The sequence below is a fragment of the Rana temporaria genome, chromosome 3, assembly GCF_905171775.1.
Source record: "Rana temporaria chromosome 3, aRanTem1.1, whole genome shotgun sequence".
NCBI lineage: Eukaryota > Metazoa > Chordata > Amphibia > Anura > Ranidae > Rana > Rana temporaria.
The window spans coordinates 18,829,902-18,845,139 of record NC_053491.1 but is presented as its reverse complement, the minus strand read 5'-3'; the positions used below and the strand labels follow the sequence as shown (position 1 = coordinate 18,845,139).

The 15,238-nt window shown below is 43.5% G+C and overlaps 1 protein-coding gene across 2 annotated transcripts in view; it reads right to left on the bottom strand.

Moving 5' to 3' along the window:
- Positions 1-15,238, bottom strand: part of ADAMTS17 (ADAM metallopeptidase with thrombospondin type 1 motif 17) — a 449,726-nt gene that overhangs the window by 177,751 nt on the left and 256,737 nt on the right. The gene's annotated exons all lie outside the window — the stretch shown is intronic.

Below are 15,238 nucleotides of genomic sequence, written 5' to 3'. Positions count from 1 at the left end.
CAGATTCTCAACTGAGATACGACGGCGTATCTCCAGATACGCCGTCGTATCTCTGCGTTGTGCCGTCGTATCTATGCAACTGATTCTTAGAATCAGTTACGCATAGATATCCATTAGATCCGACAGGCGTAAGTCTCTTACGCCGTCGGATCTTAAGTGCATTTTTTTTTGGCCCGCTAGGTGGTGCTTCCGTCGAAATCCGTGTTGAGTATGCAAATTAGCTAGATGCGCGAATTCCCGAACGTACGCGCGGCCGACGCAGTAAAGTTACGATGTTTACGTTAGGCTTTTCCCGGCGTAAAGTTGCCCCTGGGTCTATGAGGTGCAGCCAATGTTAAGTATGGCCGTCGTTCCCACGTCGAAATTTTAAAAAGTTACGTCGTTTGCGTAAGTCGTCCGTGAATGGGGCTGGACGTCATTTACGTTCACGTCAAAACCAATGACGTACTGGCGACGTCATTTGGAGCAATGCACACTGGGATATTTTACGGAGGGCGCATGCGCAGTTCGTTCGGCTTCATTTAAATGATACACGCCCCCTACCCGCCGAATTTAAATTCTGCCGGGTGATTGACGCTACGCCGCCGCAACTTTACAGGCAAGTGCTTTGTGAATAAAGCACTTGCCTGAAAAACTTGCGGCGGCGTAATGTAAATGAGATACGTTACGCCCGCACAATTTAGCGCCGATCTATGTGAATCTGGGCCATAGAGCTTTCTTTTGGTCGTATTTGATCACCTCTGCGATTTTTATTTTTTGCACTATAAACAAAAATAGAGCGACAATTTTGAAAAAATGCAATATTTTTTACTATAATAAATATCCCCCAAAAATATATATATATATAAAAAAAATTTCCTCAGTTTAGGCCGATACGTATTCCTCTACATATTTTTCGTTAATCGCAATAAGCGTTTATTGATTGGTTTGCGCAAAAGTTATAGCGTTTACAAAAAAGGGGGTATTTTTATGGCATGTTTATTAATTTTTTTTTTACTAGTAATGGCGGCGATCAGCGATTTTTTTTCGGTACTGCAACATTATGGCGGACATATCAGACACTTTTGACACATTTTTGGGACCATTTGCATTTTTATAGCGATCAGTGCCATAAAAATGCATTGGATTACTATAAAAATGCCACTGGCAGTGAAGGAGTTAACACTAGGGGGCGGGGAAGAGGTTAAGTATGTTCCCTGGGCGTGTTCTAACTGTAGGGGGGTGGCCTCACTAGGGGAAATGACAGATCGCTGTTCATACGTTGTATGAACAGAGGATCAGCGTTTCCCCCCCCTGACAGGACCGGGAGCTGTGCAGACCGTGTGGACGGCGTGTGACCTCGCTCATCCCTGCAATCAGGTGGTAAAAAATAATTTCTATGTGGGTAGGATTCTTATGTCACAGAACTGTAATTTCTTCTATTCTTAGCTCTAAAGTTGAGCTCAGCGCTCTCACAAAGAATCCTGGAGTCCTGTGAATCTATTATCTTTGGCAACGTTGCGCCTAGAGGAAATTTTTAGTAATACACGTCTCTTACCCTGCACACACGGCTCGCTCTAGTATGTGGGGGTTTTTGGAGAACATACAATCAGACATGGAGGTCAAACCACTTATTTCTGAAAACTGCTAATTTATTGAATTATTGCCCTTTTGCCAACAGAAGATGTGGAGTCTGAGCTGGTAATAGTGATGTCATTTTATTCCAACTGTAATGCCGCGTACACACGACACGTTTCTCGGGTTTTAAAAAAATGTAATTTTTAATGGTCTAGAAAAATAGGATTTTTGTACTCACCGTAAAATCCATTTCTCTGAGTTCATAGACGGGTTATGCTTCTTCCTACCAGGAGAGTTTAGGCAGAAACAGCACTTAAAGTGTTAAAACCTTTTCTTCGTGCCGCTCCTCCCAGGGGGCGTGGCTCCCCCAGGCATAACCCACACCCTGCTCTAGGAGCCTCAGTCCGTAACAAGCAGTACAAACCAAGGAGGGGTGGGTGCTGTGTCCGTCTATGAACTCAGAGAAATGGATTTTACGGTGAGTACAAAAATCCTATTTTCTCTTCCGTTCATAGACGGACACAGCCTTCTTTGACCTTAGGGACGTCCCCAAGCAGTGTCAAAAAATTCGAGGGGTGGGAAAATAACACAGCAAACCAGGTTACACCCCAAACAAAAACCGGAGTTGCTCAACGGAGAAACTCCAAACATAAACTGCCGCCCGTAAGGGAAGGCATCAAAAGATGCACACACATACACCTCGTAAAACTTTGAAAAAGCGTGGATTGACGACCAGGATGCATCCTAACACCGCTATAACACAGAGGCATGATGCCGGAAAGCCCAAGAGGCCCCGATCGCCCTGGTCGAATGCGCCATAATAAAAGCGAGAAAAATCACAAGAAAAAAAAACTCCAGAGTACAGGACTCCAGAAGTGCCTGACTCCTCTCCTGTCGTTAGGCAGAAAAAGACTGAGGCTCCTAGAGCAGGGTGTGGGTTATGCCTGGGGGAGCCACGCCCCCTGGGAGGAGCAGCACAAAAAAAAGGTTTTAACACTTTAAGTGCTGTTAAATTCTGCCTAAACTCTAATGGTAGGAAGAAGCATAACCCTAATGTCAAAGAAGGCCGTGTCCGTCTATGAACGGAAGAGAAAAACTACGTTTTTTTCAACCCGATCGTTAAAACGGCCTTGCCTACACGCGATCGTGAAAAAAAAATGCTCTAGCAAAGTGCGGTGACGTACAACACGTACGACGGCACTATAAAGGGGAAGTTCCATTCGGATGGCGCCACCCTTTGGGCTGCTTTTGTGTTAGTGAAAGACGATTCGCGCTTTTCTGTCTGTGTTACAGCGTGATGAATGTGCTTACTCCATTACGAACGCTAGTTTTACCAGAACGAGCGCTCCTGTCTCAAAACTTGCTTCTGAGCATGGGCGTTTTTTTTCACGTCATTAAAGCCCACACACGACCATTTTTTACAACGGTCATGCAACACTGTACCCAAACTAAATTTTTTAGTTCCCCCCCCACAAATAGAGTTTTCTTTTGGTGGTATTTGATCACCGCTGCGTTTTTTATTTTTTGCGCTATAAACAAGAAGAGTGACAATTTTGAAAGGAAAAAAAAGCAATGTTTAACTTTTTGCTATAATATCCCCCCAAAAATATATAAAAAATATATTTGTTTTGTATAAATTGTTGTCTAAAAAAAATAAATATATATATATATATATATATATATATATAATAAAGAAATAAAAAAATAGGGGATAGATTTATGGCATTTTGATTACGATTTTTTTTTTTTATATTAGTAATGGAGGCGATATGTGATTTTTATTGTGATTGCGACATTGCGGCGGACAGATCAGACACTTTTTTGTTTTCATTGTGTTTCCTGTTAGAGGCTGGAGAGGAGGGAAGATTACTTAAGCACACAGGTGAACAGCGACCGGTCTCTAAGATGAACACAACAGAGAAGTAAGCAGACATGAACATTACTGCAGATTCATGACAGCGCCAATCAGGGATGTGCAGACACAGACTCACACTGTAGAGAGCATACATCTAAAGAATAATAGAAGCCCCTCCCAAGGAATTTTCTTTGTAGATGCTGCCAATGAACAAGGAAAGATCACGTGACCACACAACAGTGCTGCATGGGGTGGTTGCTGATGTCCAGAACCACTCCCTGTGATTTTGGGGCTTATTAGGATGACTGCTCACAGCAGTGACCTTTATTTTCTTATTTCTAGGTTCTTTTCTTTAGCATCTCCAGGCCCGGTTACCGTGGTTTAGATGTGACCTCACATGTTAAGTATGTTTTACCAGCATGCAGCCTCTTCTTTATATGGCTGTATATATACTATATTATATATACAGTGGAACCTCGGATTGCGATTAACGTGGTTAAAGAGCTATACGAGCTATTACTTTTTTTAAATCCTGACTCTGTTTTCAAGTATTGACTCTCAAAAAGAGCAGAGTTCAAGCCTCTGCGGTGTGCAGTACCGCATATGTGAATGGGGTGTATTTCCGCGCCAAATAAATAAGTAATAATAATTGATCACGAAGTGAAGTACTATTAACTACTTATAGTGACAAGCAGCTCCTCTGTAACAAAATAAATATATAGTACTATGGAATCAAAAGGGTGGAAGAGGGCGCTAGTAATAATAATACCAATGATTGGATACCTCTCAGTGGGAGGATTACAATGGTATAAATAAAGTATAAATTAAATAAATTAAATTAAACACTCCGGTGGACAAATAAATCATACAAATATTTCAATATTAAATTAAATCTCTACCGTATTAATGCAGTGATTTACCATACAAAGGTGAGTAAATATATGTAGCAACTGAGTGATTGAAAATATGTCCAATTAACAAAACCAAACAATGGTGTGTCTCTAAAGTGACACCTCAAAAAATTGCATCAAGTGAAAAAAACACAGTCCATAGGTGATTGCCTTCGCAGGTGAATTCAATCCAAAATCATGCAAAAGAGTCTAAAGGCTCGTACACACGGTCGGACATCCAACAAAATTTCCCTTGGATTTTTGACTTAATTGATTTGTCCGATCACACCCATAGCATACACACGCTCGGACTTTTCTGCAAACTTTTCTAACACTTTCCCAACATCACGTGGTTTTACTTGCTCTTTACCGCCACCCTTTGGTTAACTTCTGCTATTGTTGGTTGAGTTTAACATTGGTTCTGAGCATGCGCATTTGTACTTTGTCCAAAAGTCCGATGGTTTGCTGTACACACGGTCGCACTTTGCACAATCGGACTTTTCGGAACAGAAAGTTGGTCCGTTCACAGACCCAACTTTTTGTCCGATTGAAGCCAAAAAAGTTGGTCCGATGGAACGTACACACGGTCGGACAAATACGAAAAGTGCCGGATTTTGAAGTTGGTTGGGCAAAAGTCCGACCGTGTGTACGGGGCTTTAGTGATACTACAGCCACCACCATTTGCTGAGACTTCACCCGATGTGCTCTTGACAAGGGATATGCTTACCAGATACAGTGGCCCCCTTTAATTAAAAAGTGGGTCGTTAGAGCTGAGCAGGTCTAAGTGCCTGCACACTATTCACTATTCAGGGACCTCCTTTATAACCCCCCCCGAGCCCCCTTTGTTTTTTGTTTTCCTCTGGGGGCAGGGTGCAGTCCCTTCATCATTTTTCTTGCTTTAAGGCATTTCCATTGAAGACTGGAGAAAGTGCAGAGAAGAGCAACCAAACTGATAAGAGGCATGGAGGAGCTCAGCTATGAGGAAAGATTAGAGGAACTGAATTTATTTTCTCTTGAGAAGAGGAGAATAAGGGGGGATATGATCAACATGTACAAATATATAAGAGGTCCATACAGGGAACTTGGTGTTGAGTTATTCACTTTACGGTCACCACAGAGGACAAGGGGGCACTCTTTATGTCTAGAGGAAAAGAGATTTCAACTCCAAATACGGAAAGTTTTCTTCACAGTAAGAGCTGTGAAAATGTGGAACAGACTCCCTCCAGAGGTGGTGCTGGCCAGCTCAGTAGATTGCTTTAAGAAAGGCCTGGATTCTTTCCTAAATGTACAGAATATAACTGAGTACTCAGATTTATAGGTAAAGTTGATCCAGGGTAAGAATGTTTCTCATTCGTGCTGCAAGAATAGGGGACTTGGAGGATTTAGCCTAGGTTCACACTGCTGCGAATTCAAAATCGCGGTAAAATGCGCGATTTTGCCGCGATTTCGGGGCGCAATTTAATGTCGCAAAAAGTAGTACAGGAACTACTTTTTGAAATCGCAGATGCGGCGTCGCACTGATTAGGACAGTGCCATTGCCGACAATTGCCTCCGATTTGAGATGCGATTTGACATGTCAAATCGCATCTCAAATCGTTCCAAATCGTACCCAGTGTGAACCAGGGCTTAAACAAACAAAACCAGATGCAGCGGCATGATATATATAGGAGTTAGAGCCAATTCACACTACCGCGACCTGGGGGGCGCCTTGTGTCGCCCCAAGTCACGCGACATGTCAAATTACATGTTAGTCAATGAGAGCCGTCTTAATGCACACTACTAAAGTCGACTTCAGTAAAGGTTTTTGTACTACTTCAAGGCAACTTCTAGGCGACTTGTACCCATTGATTTCAATGGAAGTCGCCTCCAAGTTAGATCCCCTGTCTTAACTGAAGCAACTCTACAGGAAGATAAACTAGTTTTCCCAGGTAAACCCCTCCCTCCCACAGAGCCGATTACTATTTGATTGGCCACTGGCAAAGTCGCCTTGTAAGTCGCCCCAAGTCACGCTGACGTCGCCTCGCAAAGTCACGCCCAGAGTTGTGTTGCCTGTGTGAACCGGCTCTTATGGTAATTACTAGGGTTGTCCCGATACCAAGCATTTGCCCGAGTACTTGTACTCGGGCAAATGCTCCCGATGCTTCACCCGATACTTGTACTGTCGGCGGTGATCAGTGCGTGGGGAAGTTACAAGCACCGATCACCGCTGATTTTAAAGCAGCTGAAAGCCGTCGTGTATGCCGCCGTGTATATCCCGTGTATGCCGCCGTGTGTATCCCGTGTATGCCGCCGTGTGTATCCCGTGTATGCCGCCGTGTTTCTCTCCCCTTCGGTGCTCCTCCTCCACCCCCTGGTAAATCCGGCTCCTTACTGCTCCGAATGTGTTTACAAATGTTTCAGTTTATGAATGAAGAGAAGACGCTGTCTTCACTCCATTCATTTTCAGCGCAGTTGATGCTGCTGAGAAAGGGACAGGGGAACATGTGTCCCTAGTCCCTTTCCCTGTCTCAAAGGGAAGATGTCAGAGGTCTGTTAAGACCCCTGATATCTCACCAAAGCCCCCCCAACAGGGCTGAAAATAAAAATAAAAAAATAAAGAATAAAAAAACAAAAGAATAAAAAAAAATTATTGTAGAAAAAAAAAAAAAAAACACACTGACACGGTCCACCCCCCCCCCCCCCCTTAAAAAAAAAAAAAGCATTATAAATAAAAAAAATTGTAAAAAAAAAAATATATAAATGTAAAAAATTAAAAACAAATTGTTAAAGATAAAAATAAAAAAAAACATACTGACACATGTGCCGCTGTCACATGAGATTAAAAAAAAGTATCGGTATTGGCGAGTACTTGAAAAAAAAGTATCGGTACTTGTACTCTGTCTTAAAAAAGTGGTATCGGGACAACCCTAGTAATTACTATTTCTGTTTAGTGTCACTTTACGAGAATGTAAAAATCTTAAGAAAGAATAGTAGGTTGAGTACTGTGTAGCTATATGACAGACAGCTTTTGGTAGCGTTTGTTGCTAAGAATGTATATTATCAGTTTATATATAAAGTTGAAAGTTTGACGACTATGTAGCCAGTTCATAGAGAAGGTTTCTATTCTATCTTCTTGCCAAGAGAGCCGTTCCATGCAGTGAATATTACACATGCATATTCTCCCGTTAACAGAGCCTTCTTTACTTTAATGTCTGGAGACAATAGTGCGCACCGCAAATGTCTAAGGAGGCCTTTTTTTATATTTTTTTTGTATAATCCAGGGATCCTTGACAGAAGTGTAATCTGTTCGGTACAGGCAGATTTATTTATTTTTTGCATATGGTCATAATATTTGGACACTAAAAACTGTTTAACCAGGATTTCATGCCGCGCGCGGCGATCGGTGATGCGAGGTGTCAGTCTGACACCCTGCATCTCCGATCTCAGTAAATGGCCTCCGGCTGAGGCTCTTTACCACGCGATCAGCCGTGTCCAACCACAGCTAATCACAATGTAAACAGGAAGAGACGTTGATCGGCTCTTCCTCACTCGCGTCTGACAGATGTTTATCAGCGCAGACCCCCCTCGGATTCCAACACTGGACCACCAGGGAAGCCCACACTGGACCACCGGGGAGTGCCCCCCGGTGCTCAAAAGAGCAAAAAACAAAAAAAACAAAAAAAAAACTCCAATAAAATAAATAACACAATTGATGCCAATCAGTGCCCACAAATGGGCACTGACTGGCAACATGGGCAATGGCTCAAATGATGCCCAGCAATGCCATCAGTGCCACCCCTCAGTGTCCATCAGTGCCACCCAGTGTCCATCAGTGCCACCTCTTACCCATCTATGCCCAGTGCCCACCTATCAGTGCCCATCTGTGCCACCCATAAGTACCCATAAGTGCCACCCATAAGTACCCATCAGTGCCACCCATAAGTGCCACCCATGAGTGCCCATCAGTGCCGCCTATGAGTGCCCATCAGTGCTGCCTATGAGTGCCCATCAGTGCAGCATACCAGCGCCACCTATCGGTGCCCATCAGTGCCACCTCATCAGTGCCCATAATTGAAGAAGAAAACTTACTTATTTACAAAAAAATTAACAGAAAAAAAAAAAAAAATTTCTTCAAAAATGTTTGTCTTTTTTTAGTTTTTGCGCAAAAACTAAAAATCGCAGAGGTGATCAAATACCACCAAAAGAAAGCTCTATTTGTGGGAACAAAATGATAAAAATTTCATTTGGGTACAGTGTAGCATGACCGCGTAATTGTCATTCAAATTGCGACAGCGCTGAAAGCTGAAAATTGGCTTGGGCAGGAAGGTGCGTAAGTGCCTGGTATGGAAGTGGTTAAATGACAAAACAGAAGAGTTTTACGATATTTCCATACTGGCTGTGTTTCCAAGTGTTCTGCAGGTAGTACGGTCACATTAATGACATGGAAATGGTGAGGAAGAATCTTGCTGCGTTGTGGAAGCACTAGGATGACCCTTATTTCCCCCAGAATTATTTTTCATGGCATGTTCATTATATTTTATGTGCAAACCGCATGGTTGCTCAAGACCTCAGCAACCGTCTATAGACGCTGCAAATCTCAACTCTCCAGACAGATGTGCAAAAAAACGGCTGGAATGAGTAAAACAGTGTAAAGTACCATTTTTGCTATTTACCCTGAATTCAGGAAAATACACATTACTAATGCAGTTTTTATGGCAATCTCAAGTCAGAACAGGGTCAGGATTTCTATTAGGGGAATTACAATTACTGTACAATTCACACTTATTATACAGACAAAACATTCTGTACTAGATATCAGGAATGCAATTTTAAACTCATCAAACAATGGTACAAACCCCCTTCAGGTACTCCATACATTTTAGACATGCGCACACTGAAATATTTTGTTTCGTAATTTCATTTTCGTCTGAAAAATAAATTTATTTAGTTACTCTCGAAATTCGTTTTTATTTATTTTGTTTTTCGTAAAAAAAAAATGCATTCGTCCGAAAATCCAAATTAAGGCCGAATCTGTCATTGAAGGCTTATGGTGTCTGTCGAATGTTCTAAGAAGAAAAAAAAAGAAGAAGATTCGACAGAATCTTAAAAAATCGACTCATGTCTCTCTATTTTGAATCTTTTCTCTCTCCGTCTAATCTTTTCTCTCTGTCAAATCTTTTCGTCAAATCTTTTCTCTCGAATCTTCTTCATGTCTCTATAATGTCGAATCCTTTCTCTCTATGTCGAATAATATTGGACTAATAGAGTTAGTCGTACACACGATCGGTTAAACAGAGGACAATGGTCTGATGGACCATTTTCATCGGTCAAAACCGATCGTGTGTGGGCCCCATAGGTTATGTAACCATCGGTTAAAAAAAAAGCCAACTTGCTTTAAATTTAACCAATGGATTCCTAACCGATGGGAAAAAACGATTGTTAGTAGGCACAACCATTGGTTAAAAATCCAGGCATGCTCAGAATCAAGTCAACGCATGCTTGGAAGCATTGAACTTCGTTTTTTTCAGCACGTCGTTGTGTTTTATGTCACCCCGTTCTGACACGATCGTTTTTTTACCGATGGTGTGTAGGCACGACTGACCATCAGTCAGCTTCATCGGTTAACCGACGACAACGGTCCAGACCAGACCGTTCTCATCGGATGGACTGATCGTGTGTACGAGGCTTTAAGGTTAGGCACAATTAAGGTCGAATCTGTCATTGAAGGCTTATGGTGTCTGTCGAATGTTCTAAGAAAAAAAAAAAAAGAAGATTCGACAGAATCTTAAAAAAAAAAAAAAAAAAGTTGACTCTTCATGTCTCTCTATGTCGAATCTTTTCTCTTTATGTAGAATAATATTGACTAATAGAGTCAATGTTAGGCATATTTGACCGAAACGACCCCCCGCCAGTAGCGGTTGCCACCCGTTGTGGTGGGGGATTACATTTAGTATGGTATGGAATGGTGTGTTGTTTCTTTGCTTGCCTGTATGTTGTAACCAGATCACCTGCTTAATTGATTGATTGTTGGTGCAAGCTAATCAAAAATCAAACAAAAAACAATTATATATATAAAAAAAAAAATTTGACCGCAACGAAAACGAAAATAAAGCATTTTTTATGTCGGATCTTTCGGTTTTAATTTTTTGTGCTTTCGTTATCGTTTGTTAAAACGATAACGAAAATACCTGAAATTCGGACGAAAACGAATGCACATGTGTAATACATTTTACACAAAATTGCCAACAGGTTTTGGAGGAGCGGATGTACCCCAGAGAACATCCTACACATTTTTGATCTTGTCCAACACTCGTTGACAGACAAAACATTGTTGATGGTCCAGCCTTTTTCTGGTAACTTTCCAACAGCACTCCTAGGAAAACCAATAAGAACTCAGTCTCCGTACTACTGCCTTTGCTTAGTGTGGCCCTATTAAAAAACGGAGACCTGCATGATATCAACACTGGATGGCCTTTTAGCTTATCTGGTTGACACCCGTCCATCTCGTTCTGGGACGCCGTCATATGGCCAACCGCGGGGGCACTACACCGATCTCTGTAAAGAGCTGTGTCCGCAGCTCTTTAACTATGTGATCAGCTGTGTCCAATCACAGCCGGTCACATGTAAACACGGAGATGCCGGTAATCGGCTCCCCTTGCCTCACAATGACAGAGTGTGTGGCGAGGAGAGCCGATCAGTGGCATCTCCTCACAGGGGGGCATCTAGGGATGTAATCAGGGCATGTCCTGATTACAGTATAGGAATTTATAGTGCCAGTGCCACCAATCAGTGCTAATTAGCAATGCCTGCCAGTGCTGGCTATCAGTGCCGCATATACGTGCTGCCCATCAATGCTCATCACTGCTGTCGATTAATGCCCATCAGTGCCACCCATCAATACCGCCTATCCATGCTGCCCATCAGTGCCGCCTATTATTGCCCATGAGTGCCACCTAACAGTGCTCATCAGTGCCACCTAACAGTTCCCATAAGTGTGGCATATTAGCGCCACCTCATCAATGAACACCAGTTCAGCCTATCAGTACCGCCTCATCAGCACATATCAGTGAAGGTGAAAAATTACTTAGTTACAAAATTTACTGACAGAAACAAAAGTAAAAAACTTTGTAAAAAAAAAAAAACAGTAGTAATTAAATATCACCAAAAGAAAGCTCTATTTGTGTGAATAAAATGATTTGGGTACAGTGTAGCATGACCTCGCAATTGTCATTCAAAGTGCGACAGCGCTGAAAGCTGAAAAATGGCCTGGGCAGGAAGGGGGTGTAAGTGCATGGTAGGCAAATGGTTAAACTTGTGTTACCCCTTGTCCATGAAGCCTGCTTGACCTCATTATTGACCCAGCTAGGTTTGACTTTTCTGGATCACCCTTGCCTGCTCATCTGTGTTACAAACCTGGGCCTGAACATTTGACAAACATTCTGCCTTTTTATTTTGTACTTCCCTGCCAGCATGTTGCCAACTCTTGCCCACCTCTGACCTGAACTCTATCCGTTATTTTTTTACCCACCCACCTGGCTGTTGCTGAACTTGGCTTGTGACTTGACTCCACGCTCCTGCTAATCTGGACTCGGCCTGTCCAAGCTCATGTCCACTGGTCCAACTTCTTGGCACCTGGGCCCTTCTGCTGCCTTAACAGTCAATGTTCCCATTATCAGGGGTGCCTCGATGGGAATTGTGCAAGGAGCCACTACCATCATCTCAAGCTCCACAGACAGGTACGTGATGGTACCCATGAGAAATTTTGGTGGACTTGGTTCCAATGGTTTGAGTTTACCAATACACTTGATTACCGACCAGCCAACAATATACTGTGGCAGGTTTTCTTCTAAGATTGCCCTGTATTTGGCTCCATTCATCTTCCCATCAACTCTGACCAGCTACCCTGTCCCTTCTTAAGAAAAGCATCCCCACAACATGATTCTGCCACCACCATGCTTCACGGTGGGGAAGGTGTGTTCAGGGTGATGTGCAGTGTTAGTTTTCGGCCACATACAGCGTTTTGCTTTTAGGCCAAAAAGTAAAATTTTTATCTCATCTGACCACAGCACCTCCTTTCCACATGTTTGCCGTGTCCCCCACATGGCTTGTCCCACGCGGTGAACGGGACTTTTTACGGCTTTCTTCTTGCCACTCTTCCATAAAGGCCAGATTTGTAGAGTGCATGACTAAAGCCTCGTACACACGATCCGATTGTTGGCCAACCGAGCGTCCGATTTTTGTCTTAAGGTCGTGTGCCTGGATTTTGTCCTGCATACTAACGGTACACAATTGTCGGGCAACAAACACGAACGTAGTGACGTACTACGAGGAATTTCAGCTCTTGAGCGCCACCCTTTGGGCCCGTGTTTGGTGAGCATTGATTCCGAGCATGTATGTTTGTACTTTTGACTTTTGTGTGATGGATTTGTGTACCGACGATATGAAAATCTGACAACCGACCGTTGACCTCCGAAAATGTACTAGCCTGTCATCCAACATTTGTTGGCCGAAAGTTGGACAACAACTGTCAAAAGGAGAGTACCAACGGTCAGATTTTAGGAAAACAGTCTGCCAACAGACAATCCCCTGCCAACAATCGGATTGTGTGTACGAGGCTTAATAGTTGTCCTGTGGACAGAGTCCCCCACCTAAACTGTGGATCTCTGCAGCTCCTCCAGAGTTACCATGGGCCTCTTGGCTGCTTCTCTGATGAATGCTCTCCTTGCCCGGCCCGGTCAGTTTAGGTGGACGGCCATGTCTTGGTAGGTTTGCAGTTGTGCCATACTCTTTCCATTTTCAGATGATGGATTGAACAGAGCTTCATGAGATGTTCAAAGCTTGGGATGTTTGTTTTTTATAACTTAACCCTGCTTTATACTCAGGGATGGACTGGCCATTGGGACTACAGGGTGTTTCCCGGTGGGCGGATGGCTCAGTGGGCCGGCTTGAGTGACAGTGGACCGCTGTCCCCCTCCGCTCCTCTGTCTCTCCCTTCCCGCAGTGATCACCTCCTCTCCCTCCCCGCAGCGCTCACCTGGGGGGAACAGAGAAGCAGGGGAGGACCAGAGGAGCAAGGGGGACGACAGCTGACTCAACAGCTATGGCCTGGGAGTTTCTCACTTCTGCCTAATCATGTCCCATAAGGGGGGGGCACCGAACTGATCCCTTGACCCGGGTGAAATAATGTCTGGTTTCCCCACTTGTACTGCCTATAAGAATACCAGTACCAGCTGTTCTACTCTAATAAAGTAGAACGGCTAGTGGCTAATGAAGGGGGAAGAGGGGGCTTGGGTGGCCGGGGGGGGAGGGGATTTTTCCGGCCGCCATGGGGGAGACCTGTCAAAGTGGGCCAGTCTGGGAGAAGTCCAGGGCCAAAATTTTGTCCCAGTCCAGCCCTGTTTATACTTCTCCACAACTTTATCCCTGACCTGTCTGGTGTGTTCCTTGTCCTTCATGATGCTGTATGTTCACTGCGGTTCTCTAACAAACCTCTGAGGGCTTCACAGAATAGCTTTATTTATACTGAGATTAAATTACACACAGGTGGACTCTATTTACTAATTAGGTGACTTCTGAAGGCAATTGGTTCCACTAGTTTTAGGGGTATCAGAGTAAAGGTGGCTGAATACAAATGCCCCCCACACGTTTCACATATTTATTTGAAAAAAAAAAAATTGAAAAATATAATTTTCCTTCTATTTCACAATTATGTGCCACTTTGTGTTGGTCCATCACATAAAACCCCCATTGCTTAAAGCGGTTGTAAACCGCATAAACTTTTTTTTTTTCCCCCCAAACCTGCAATGCAAAAGGCATAATAGGCTAGTATGCATCGCATACTAGCCTATTATGAAATACTTACCTCGGAACGAGGTGTGTACCACTTACCTGGTCCACGCCGAGCAGGATGTCATCTTGCTCCGGCGTGTCTTCCGGGTATCGCCGCTCCAGCGCTGTGATTGGCTGGAGCGGCGATGACGTCACTCCCGCGCGTGCGCGCGGGAGATTTAAAATCGGCAGGGTCCGGCGATGCCGGTCCTTCAGCCGTGGAGTCCCCCCTGCGCATGCGCCGCCCGCATTGCGGGGGTAATATCTCCTAAACCGTGCAGGTTTAGGAGATATTATCCTTACCTACAGGTAAGCCATGTTGTAGGCTTACCTGTAGGTAAAAGTCCAAATAGTGGGTTTACAACCACTTTAAGTGGTTAAACGTTTTTTTTTTTTTGTTTTTTTTTTTACAAATGCCAAAGTGGATTGCAAACTACTGGGGCCCCATTTTTGTAAAAGGTGCACCCAGCCTTTAAGAAATATTACATCCCCAACATCCCTCCAGTGCAAGTAATAAGCAAGCAGTGCATCACAGCTCAGGACGTGCCAAGGATGCCATGATCCACACCACTTGCTAGCTGCTAAACTCGAGCGTTGTGCAGACTTCTGGAAAAGGTTGTAAGGCAATTACAGGAGCAGAAACATCGAGATTCCTAGAAATCCTGACTAGACAGTTGCTATGGTTTGCATGGCGGAGGCATTTTGGCAGGTAGAGAAATAGCTTTAGTAAAACTACAGTTTCTGACAGATGTTGAAAATCATAGCTGGCTGCAGAGCGAAATGAGAAAATAATTTGTAATGATGTTGAATTACCAAAATTGTTTGTGATTCTCTTATGCACGTCATACCATTCTTCGCTTTAATGAAAACTTTTTTTTTTTCTGTAGAGTTCTAGGAAAATAAAGTAAAGTCTTCTTTTTTTTTCCCTATAAAAATAGCAAACATGTTATACTTACCTGCTCTGTTGCAGTGGATTTGCACAGAGCAGCCTGGATCCTCCTCTTCTCAGGTCCCTCTTCTGTGATCCTGGCCCCTCCCTCCTGTTCAGTACCCCCACAGCAAGCATCTTGCTATGGGGGCACCCGAGCCGCGGTACAGCTCACTGTGTTGATTCAGACACAAAGCCCCG